The following is a 10,363-nucleotide window of genomic DNA, read 5'->3' as shown; positions in this document are numbered from 1 at the left end:
ATAACTATTTAAATGTTAATATTTAAATTTTCCCATATGTTTTAATTATTGTAATATTTTCATTAAAATACTGGTATTATATTTCAGAACGCAAGTTTGAAAAGAGTCTAAATGATATGCTTTGATGATGTGTGTATCTTTTACCTGAAAGCAAAAATCTGCTGTTTCTGCCCACAGGCTTTCTGATATATTATTAAAATTTTCCTGATATTAAAGTTAGATTTGCATTTGAATGCTCAGTATATTGAGATATATTATCATAATAGTCTGCCTAATTTTCAGAATGCAGCATGTCATTGGTATGATTAATTATTTTACCTTTACATGATGTTATTGGAAACTACTTGCTCTCTAGCTTCTCGTCTGGTTCTTCTAATTTTTAGTTTATCAGAGTTGTGCGACTATAGAGGAACTATTTCTTGTTACAAAACATGTATATCTATTCCCCTTCCACTTCCTATGAGATTCTCCAACAATTATTTTCCCAGTCAACAAAAGGCTATAAATAATATTTTATTGAATGATAATAAATTTCTGTATGGTATTGGAACAGTACATAGAAAGGGAATTGCCAGAAGTTGAATCAGGATTTAGAAGAGGCCATGCTGATGTCAGATGGATCCAGGCTGAAAGTAAAGAATACCAGAAGAATGTCTATTTGTGCTTTATTGACAGTGCATATGTGTTTGACTGTGTGAATCATGAAAAGTTGTGGCTGACATTGAGAAGAATGAGAATTTCAGAGCACTTGTTTGTGCTCATGAGGAACCTATACCTGGACCAGGAGGCTGTTGTGTGAATGGAGCTGGGGAGCACTGCATGATTTGGAATTGGGAAAGGAGTGTATCAGGGATGTATTCGGTCTCCAAACCTGTTCAATCTGTATGCTGAACAAATTATCCAGGAAGGTGGAACAGCTTCATCTTGTTTAGATCCACATTTAACACCATTGGTACGAGCAGTCAGGAAATAAGAAGATGCATTGCACTGGGAAAATGTGGAGTCAGGGAGCTTTCCAAATTATTGAGGGGCAATAATGCCAGTTTGAGGACTAAGGTGTGTCTGATTCAGGCCATGGTCTTTCTGATTACTAGCTAAGACGTGGACAATGAATAAAGATAATAGAAGAAGAATTGATGTTTTTGAGCTGTGGTGTTGGGGAAGAGCACTGAACATTCCATGGATGGCCAAGAAAACTAATACATATGTCTTGCAGAGGGTGCAGGAAGGGTGCTCTTTGTAAGCAAGAATGATAAGAGTTTGCCTAACTGCTTTAGACATATTGCTAGGAGGTGCTATTCCTTGGAGATGGACATGATGTTAGGAAGGATGGAGGGTAAGTGAAGAAGAGGAAGACCCTCAACCAGGTGGATTGATAAGGTGACTGCTGCAATGGGTTCTTGTATGTCAGGAAGTGAAAGGATGGTTCAGGATAGGGCTGGTTTCAGATCTTTTGTTCATAGGGTTGCAATTAGTCGTACTCAAATCAATGGCACCTAACAACAACAAAATCACTATTTAATAATGAAATGTGTTATTTCATTATATGTTCAAGGTTTTTTTCTATTAAAATTCTCAGCCAACTGCTTTTTATAGAAACATGTTCATGTTGTCTATAACTCTGGTAAGGTTTTTAGTTTCTTAAGAATCTCATTTGGCCTTATTCATTTTACTGAGCTTTGTCTTTCTCTTTTACTAAGCATAATGCCTATTGATTTATGTTCTGAAGGATTGCATAACAAAATAGCACAAATTAGGTGGTTTTCAAGAACAAAAAAAATTATCTCACAGTTCTAGAGGGTAGAAGTTCAAGTCAGTGTATTAGAAGTATTGATTCCTTCTGAGGACTCAGAAATAAATTCTTCCATCATTCTCTGTTAACTTCTGGTTTCTACCCACAATTCTTGTTGTTTCTTTTCTCCTTGTAGATAAAGTTTCATATGGGACCATCTTCATGTGTCTGGCTCTCTTTCTATGCATGTTCTTCAGTTTTCCTAAGACACTATTTAGATTAGGAGTAGTAGAGTCTACTTCTTTAAAGTCATTTTCACAGCTAGAACTTTGAAGCTAGGTTTTGAAGTATATTTTTTTAAAATTATATCTATCTCCTAGCTTATAGTGAAAAATGAATAACAGCATTTCATGAATAAACTAATGTGTGTGGGAGGAATTTAGTATCTTGTGCTCTTCGGTCTGAGAAGCACAAGAGCTCATAGCTGCGGACTCTGGACAACCGTCTCAGAAAAAGAAATTATAAAAATTAATATAGTTAGTTAGTTAGTGGATGCTTACAGAAAAATTAAACCACAGCTGTTGAGTTGATTTCAACTCATAGAAAGAAGCCCTGAGGAAGGGATTAGAATGATACCATAATATTTCAAAGGCTAAAAGATATCATAATATAACCAAGAGGAGTAATATATGGTAAGCTTGATGAGTATATGACTTTATTTTGCTCCTTTTTTTTCGTTTCAAGCCTCTCTAGACTCATATTAATAAAATTCTAACAGAAAAACTTTGACAAAATTATATACAGTTAATTGTAAACTTGATTTTAACGGTAACAATCTTACTTGTTGGAAAGAGAAAATCAATTATTAGCAGTGGATTTAATAACAGAGGTCAACCACCAGTTATGCTCAAACTAACAAATAAATTAAAGAACAAACAGGACACAGAGATAATTGTCTAATAAAGACCGTCTGCAAGCATGAAGACATGCAAAAGTTAATGAAAAATAAATTGGGCTCAAGAAGAAGGAGTGGATAAGCAATGAGATTGTGGGGCACATTCCAGGTGCTATTTTATTGGTTTTATGATATGGATAGAAACATATTCCACAATAAGCAAATGAACTGTGTTCATCTAAATATTGACAGGTTATTTTATAAAGGAAAGCATGCCAAATGAAAGGAGAAATTGAAGCATACCACTGGCTCTCTGCAAATGAACAAAGCAAGCAAACAATTAAAAAAGAAAAGGAAAGGGAGAGATAAAAGAACCATTGATAAAATCATCTTCTTATTGCGTGCCGTCAAGTTGAGACTGATCCATAGCTGACCCTCCAGTGGGTTTCCAAGACAGTAAATCTCATTAGAGGAGACTGTCCAATCGTGCTTACTAAAACTGAGAAAGGCTTGAAGCACTTGCCGCAGAAAGCCAAGGACTGTAGTCTTCGACATGGACTGCAGCTCAACATCAAGAAGACGAAGAGTCTCACCGTTGGGCCAGTTGGCAGCACCATGCCAGTCAGAGAAAAGATTGAGGTTGTTAGCCATTACAGCTTGTTTGACTCCACTATAAACACTCTTGGCGCAGATATCAGGAAGCCAAAAGACAAATTACAACTGGGAAAATATGCTGTCAGCAACCTCTCCAGAGTACTGAGAAGCAACAATGTCAGTTTAGAGACTAAGGTGCGACTGATCCAGGCTATGGTCTCTGGAATTACTTGCTATGCAGTAGAGATCTGGACAGTGACAAAGAATGACAGAAGAAGAATTGATGCCTTTGAATTGTGGTAATGGAAAAGAGTCTTGAACATATACAGTTGGCCACCAAGAAAACAAATGGGTCTGTCTTAGGGTAAAATCAAGTTTCTCCTTTAAGGCTAGGATTTTGAAGCTCTGTTTCACACGATTTGGGCATGTGGGCAGGAGATAAAGGTTCTTGAAGAAGTATATTTTGCTCTGAGGGGTGAAGTGACAGTGAAGGAGAGGAAGATTACAGATGAGATGAATTGATAGAGTAACTAGGGCAATGGGGGTAGGTGTGTCAGAGTCAGTGAGACTGGCTCAAGATAGAACAGCTTTCAGAGCTGTTGTACAGGGTTGTTATGAGTCACAGGTGACTCAATGGCAAGTAATGACAACAACAAGGTTCTTTAACCTGATTGTTCACACATAGTTGTCCAAATTTAGAACAATAGTAAAATTTGCCTACATAAAGTCTTTTAACCTGATTACTCAAATGTATTGTTGTAGTTGTTATGTGTCCCATCAGGTCACCTGCTACTCATAGTCACCATATGTACAACAGCTCTGAACCCTGATCTATCCTGAACCAACCTTATTGTCTCTGACATACCTACTCCCATTACCCTAGTCACTGAATCACTCCATTTCACCCAGGGTATTCCTCTCTTGTGCTGTCCCTCCACCGTCCTAAGCATAGTATCCCTCTCCAAAGACTGATCCCTCCTTGCAACATGTCCAAAGTATGTCAGACAGAGCTTCAGTATCTTTGCCTCCAACGAGCAGCCTGGTTTCACCCTCTTTAGGACAAGTCTGTTTGTTCTCCTAGAAGTCCATGGTATATTCAATATTCTTCTCCATACCACAGCTCACTGGCATCAATTCTCCTTGTATCATCCCTAATAATTGTCCATTTTTCTGATGTAGTTTATGTTTAAAACAGTACGGTAACCTATGTAAATATCTTTAACTTAATTGAAAGCTATAAGACTACTATTTTGGGAATCAATTCACTATGATATAGAAAAACACAACTGTGAAAATTACTTGAAGAATGCACTATTAGCAATAAATCTGCTGACTATCTACCTTGAATATCAAATACAGTATATCTGACAGCCAACAGGGGAAAAGACATTATGGAACAAACTTATCAGATCCCTGGGCACTTCTCTCTCAAACCCTTCCAACAATCCTTCCCTTTTCCTACTCTCTTTTAAAGGAGTACACCTTTCAAAGAATTAGCTTGATTATGAGATGTCAGAAAGTAGTCTTTTGAGTGTCCATATTGTCACTTTCCCTCAAATCATTGGTATCTGAATGAGTTTGAAGATTCAATCTTTCTCTCAATTGCCTCATCTATCTTTTTCCAATTACAAATTATTTACAAAGACAATGTCAGTGTGAGTGGAAGAGGGAGAAGAAAGGGAAGAAAACAAATAAGGAATCTACATTTTATTTAATTATTTGGCCTAATGACAATAGGGATCTCTGGTGACCTAGTGGCAAGAAGCTCTGCTGCAATCCTGAAGGCAAACAGTTCAAGGCCACCAGTTACTCCAAGGGAGAAAGATGGGAAATCTCCTCCCATGCTATTAACTGCATCTAAAAACCTGCCAGAGGGTCAACAATGGGTTTGTTCTGACTCTTTGATACACTACAACAACAAGTGAAAAGAAGATGTGCTGTGGTTCAAAGGCACATGGTTCAAATTTACCAGCTGCTCCATGGGAGAAGTTTGGGCAGTCTCCTCCCATGCAATTAGCTGCTTCTGCAAACCCGCTGGAGGGTCAGCTATGGTTCAGTTCTGACTTGATAGTATAAAGCAGCAACAACAAACAATTGCTTTTAGTAGACAACATCCTGACAGATGGAAAAAAGATGGAAATTGTTAGATTTCATCTTGCTTAGATCCAAATCAACACTCTTGGTACAGCAGTCTAGATGAGATGTATGGCATTGGGAAAGTTTGCTGTCAGGGTTCTTGCAAAAGTTCTAAAGAGCAATAATAGCAATGTCAAGACTAAGGTGTGCTTGTTTCAATTGATAGTTTTTCCAGTCACCTGCTGTGTATCTCAGAGACAGAAAATGGATAAGGATGACAGAAGAAGAATTGGTGCATTTGAGTTGTGCTGTAGAAGAGTGATGACTATCCCATAGACTACCAAAGAACAGAAATGTCTTGGAGGAAATGCAATATGAGGTCTCCTTGGAGGCAAGGATGATTAAGTTTCATGTCTCATACTTTGGACATGTTAGCAGGAGAGGCTGTTCCTTGGAAAGGGACATCATGCTTATAAGGAGAGTCAGTAAAGAAGAGGAAGACCATCTATGATATGTTATTGTTGTTATGTGCCATCGTGTCGCTTGCAACTCATAGTGACCCTATGTATAACAGCCCGAAACTCTGTCCTGTGCCAATCGCACTGTCACTGACACTCCCATCCCAATTACCCCAGTCCCTGAATCAATCCACCTCCACCTCATAGATGGCCTTCCCCTCCTGCGCTGTCCCTTCACCGTTCCAAGCATGATGTCCCTCTCCAAGGACCTGTTCCTCCTTACAACATGTCCAAAGTATGTTAGATGAAGCCTCAGAATCCTTGCCTCCAAGGAACAGCCCCTTTTAACCCTTTTTAGGGTGAATCTTGTTGTTTTCCTAGCAGTCCATGGTACCCTCAATACTCTTCTCCAGCACCACAGTTCAAAGGTATCAGTTAGATTGATAATATCTGTAGTTGTGGGCTTAAATGTGTCAGGGCTCATAAGGATGGTACAAGATAGGACAGAGTTCAGATCTGTTGTTCATAGGACACTGTGAATTGTACTTGACTTCATGGCATTTAACAACAAATAATGTAAGAATTGTTTATATTTGTATCTGAAGATATGACAACATAAACATTTCAAAGTATGAAAAATGAGTCATTGCTACTCAATTAAGACTGAGATTTACTTTCTATTTTTCTATTGTTGTTTTTATGTTTCAAGTCACTTGTGACTCATAGCGACACTATATACAACTGTGAACCCTGCACTATCCTGTACCAACCTTACTGTCTCTGACACACCTACCCCCATTACCCAGTCTTTGAATCAATCCATTTTATCAAGGGTCTTCCTCTCTAGTGCTTTCCCTCCAAACCTTCAAAGCATGATGTCCTTCCATAAGGACTGGTCCCTCTTTGCAACATGCTCAAAGTATCTCAGATGAAGCCTTAGAATACTTGCCTCAAAGAAGCACTCTGGTTTCACTCTCTCTAGGATGAATCTGTTCTTCTGGTAGTCCATGATATATTAAATACTCCAATACCGCTCAAAGGCATCATTTCTCTTTCTATCGTCCCTAGTCATTGTCCAGTTTTTGAAGCTTATGGTATGGATCAGGCACACTTTAGTCTACAGACTGGCGTCATTGCTCTTCAGTTCTCTGGAGAGGTCCCTGACAACAGACTTTCCAATGAAATTTATCTTTTAATTTCCTGGCTGCTGGTACCAAGAGTGTTGATTGTGGAGCCAGTAAAAAATAAACCTGTTAACAATCTCAATCTCCTCACCATCTATTATAATGCTGCAATTAGCCCTATGGTGAAAATCTTTGTTTTATTGATGTTGAGCTTCAATCCACATTTAAGGCTGCAGTCCTTGATTTTCTGAAGCAAACACTTCAGGTCTTCCTCAATTTTAGCAAGAAGGGTTGTATCATCTGCAAAGCATAGATTGATGATGAGTCTTCCTCTGATCCTGATGCCACACTTTTTCTCATAGAGCCCAGGCTCCCAGATGATCTGTTCTGTATATAGATTGAAAAGGAGATAGAACACATCCTTGGTGTACACCCTTCCTGATTTTGAAGCATACAGTGTTTCCTTGTTGTGCTCTGATGATTGCCTCCTGGTCCAAGTACATGTCTCATATAAGCACAGTTAAGTATTCTGGGATTCCTATTCTTCTCAGAATTAGCCACAGTCTGTTGTGATCCACACAGTTGAATGCTTTTGCGTAGTCAATGAAGCACAGCTAGCCATTCCTCTGGTACTCTCTGCTTTCAGCCATGATCCATCTAACCTTACCTATAATATCCCTAGAACCATGGCCTACTATTAATTATAGTATAAATGGGAAAAAATACCAACAACAAACAAACAAAAATCCAAATGCTTTCTCACTTATTTTTTCCTTTATTACTCAATATTAAAGTTAAGAAATTTAAGTTAAAAATATAAGCATGACGAAAATGTCTGACAATGAAAGAAAATGTTTTATTTAAATGTAAATATTTAAAATCATACCAAGATTAAATGAATAGTTAACTTTCATTTTAATATCTAGAACTTTAGTGAATACATTTGCTGAGGGTTTTCATAGATTAGACAATGCCTAGAAACTTTAGCCCTAATATTTTATTTCCTACATCCTAATGTTCAAGTGAGCCACTTATAGAAAGTAGATTTTCAGAATTTCTGGTAGATAAAAATAGTTTCCTCTTTTTATTATGCTTGACAGATTTTTGTATATACATAAAAATATGTAATAAAAGTTTGTATGATACAATTTCAAGAGAATTACGATGTTGTAACTTCAAAATAATATCATTAGGTATTAATAATTTCTTGGATTTTCAGCTACAAGCTGATTTTTCTCTTTTATAAGTTGGAAACTTTCATAGAGTTGTTTGAGTTAAAATGCCTCAAAGTGAAATTTTTATTTTCTCTTGAACTAGACTTTGATATCTATTGGAGAAAGATATTTTCTGCAATGTAAATAAACCTCCATGTACATTTAGCACCTAAATCTGAGTGTCTGCTGCTCTCTTTGCCTTCACAGTCTCATTAACAGTCCTGTAGTATCTTGAGGGCTAGTTTAACTCAGGTGTCTCTATTAGAAAATAATGTTTCTGATCTCCTGGGCTTTTGATCATTTCTATTTCACAGAAATGTGAAAACAGAAGGTACTACTTAAGTTGCAATGAGTTAATCCTCTAATAAATGTAGTCAGTGCAGCTTAATTTGAAATAAAAATGGATACTATTTAAAAGCTTAACTTTACAGTAATCTAATTTAATTTAAAGCAATCCCTCTGGGAAAGCACAGTATGCTGTATTTTGCTACAGGTAATTCATACGTTCATAAAAGTCATAAATATGTTGTTTAGCCTCATAACTATTTATTATGAATGTAGTAGCTTAAACACATATCAAACAAATATTCTTTGTGAGTCAATATGTATGAATTCCAAAATGGACACTATAAGGAGCCATATAAATATCTTTTACATATTTTCACTATATCTGAACAACCACTGAATCTAATTGCTTCTAAAAATTAAATGCAGTTTACATAAGTGAAAAGGAAAAACTTCCATTTATACTTAAATTTTGTTGTTAGCTTCTGATAAATAGGTAAAGGGGTACACGTATAGGAAAATGGGGAAGGGCAATGTTGGAACAATCAAGTCCTACCTTCACTAACTCCACAAAGGAATTAGTCTTTATCAATAATATCAACACTACCAAACAAATAGATACAAAGTCAGACATCCTCCCACATCCTCTCCCCACCACTACACTCTTGAATTTACACTGGGTCCAATGTTCATTGAAAATTTACTCACAGACCTTCTTTTATTCATAGTTGTGGAATTTCTTAGGGAAATATGTTAGAGAGTGGGAGTGGCAATGGTATCACACCGTGAAAGTCTAGAGCTAGTGAACAGCAGCCCCAAACCAGATTAACAGCAAGACACAGTTTCTTAATTAATTCAGACAACTCAGTCAATAAGTAAAAATCCTGGTTCAGTCCAACAGCAAAAATGCAGAAGTCTCTGGTTTCTATAGTCTGGCCAGCTCTTCCTCTTATGTCAAACCCACAGCTGTTGATGATGTAGAAGATGCTGATCAATGTTGAACTGTGTGTTGGCAGTTGAAGAAGCCAGAGACAATGTTCCCCAGAGAAAGATAAAGCAATGGTTCAAAACAGCTGTTTTGAAAAGTCCTAACACCACACATGTACACATGACTTGGAAAATTTGTTCTTTATTCTAGAGGTTTTCATATAGAAACAGATATAGTTAAAATTTTGCAGCTGTGGGTATTAAATTAATTGTATTAAAGAATTATTTGATAATCTGGTTAAAGTATTAATTTCATCTATTGGGGAAAAGCCTATCTTGGGATTAATTATATCCCACTAAATATACATTGACACAACATGGAACCTATATAATAATTTCTTATTATTTCATAAAAGAAGTGGTTGTAAACGGTGGAATGCAGCACTCCTTAATTCCATCACAGACGCAATAAGAAAAAAGGAAACTTCCTTAGGATGTGACCTGCAATACATTTTATTTCAGTAGAGATAGAAGAGAATGAAATCAAGCCTAGGTAAAGGATCTTATCACTATCAAGAAAGAATTGCCAGAAATGGAATATGAGGGGGGTTTTGGTCCCAGGTGCCTCTGTAATGAACCTCCCTAATCCTAGAGGGGACCAGGACAAGGGTAGGTCTCTAGGGAATGTTGAAGGAGACAGAGAGAAAGAAAAAAAGAAAGACCTTTGCTTAGAGTTGACATTTGGAAATTGGGTTTATTATTCTCTAAACTGTAAGAGAGTAAATTTCTCTTTGTTAAATACACCAACTTGTATGCCTATTATAGTTGTTGTTGTTACGTGCTGTCAATTTGCTTGCGACTCATAGCCATCTTATGAACAACAGGCCTAAACTGTGCTCTGCCCTGTGCCAATCACACTGTCTCTGATACACCCATCCCAATTACCCCAGTCACTGAATCACTCCACCTCATAGAGGGCCTTCCCCTTCTGCACTTTCCCTCCACCCTACTAAGCTTGATGTCCCTCTCCAAGGACTGGTCCTTCCTTACAACATATC

This window comes from Elephantulus edwardii, unplaced genomic scaffold (assembly GCF_000299155.1).
Source record: "Elephantulus edwardii isolate Elephantulus edwardi_28Jun2011 unplaced genomic scaffold, EleEdw1.0 scaffold00010, whole genome shotgun sequence".
Lineage (NCBI taxonomy): Eukaryota > Metazoa > Chordata > Mammalia > Macroscelidea > Macroscelididae > Elephantulus > Elephantulus edwardii.
Note: the sequence above shows the minus strand (reverse complement) of the source record.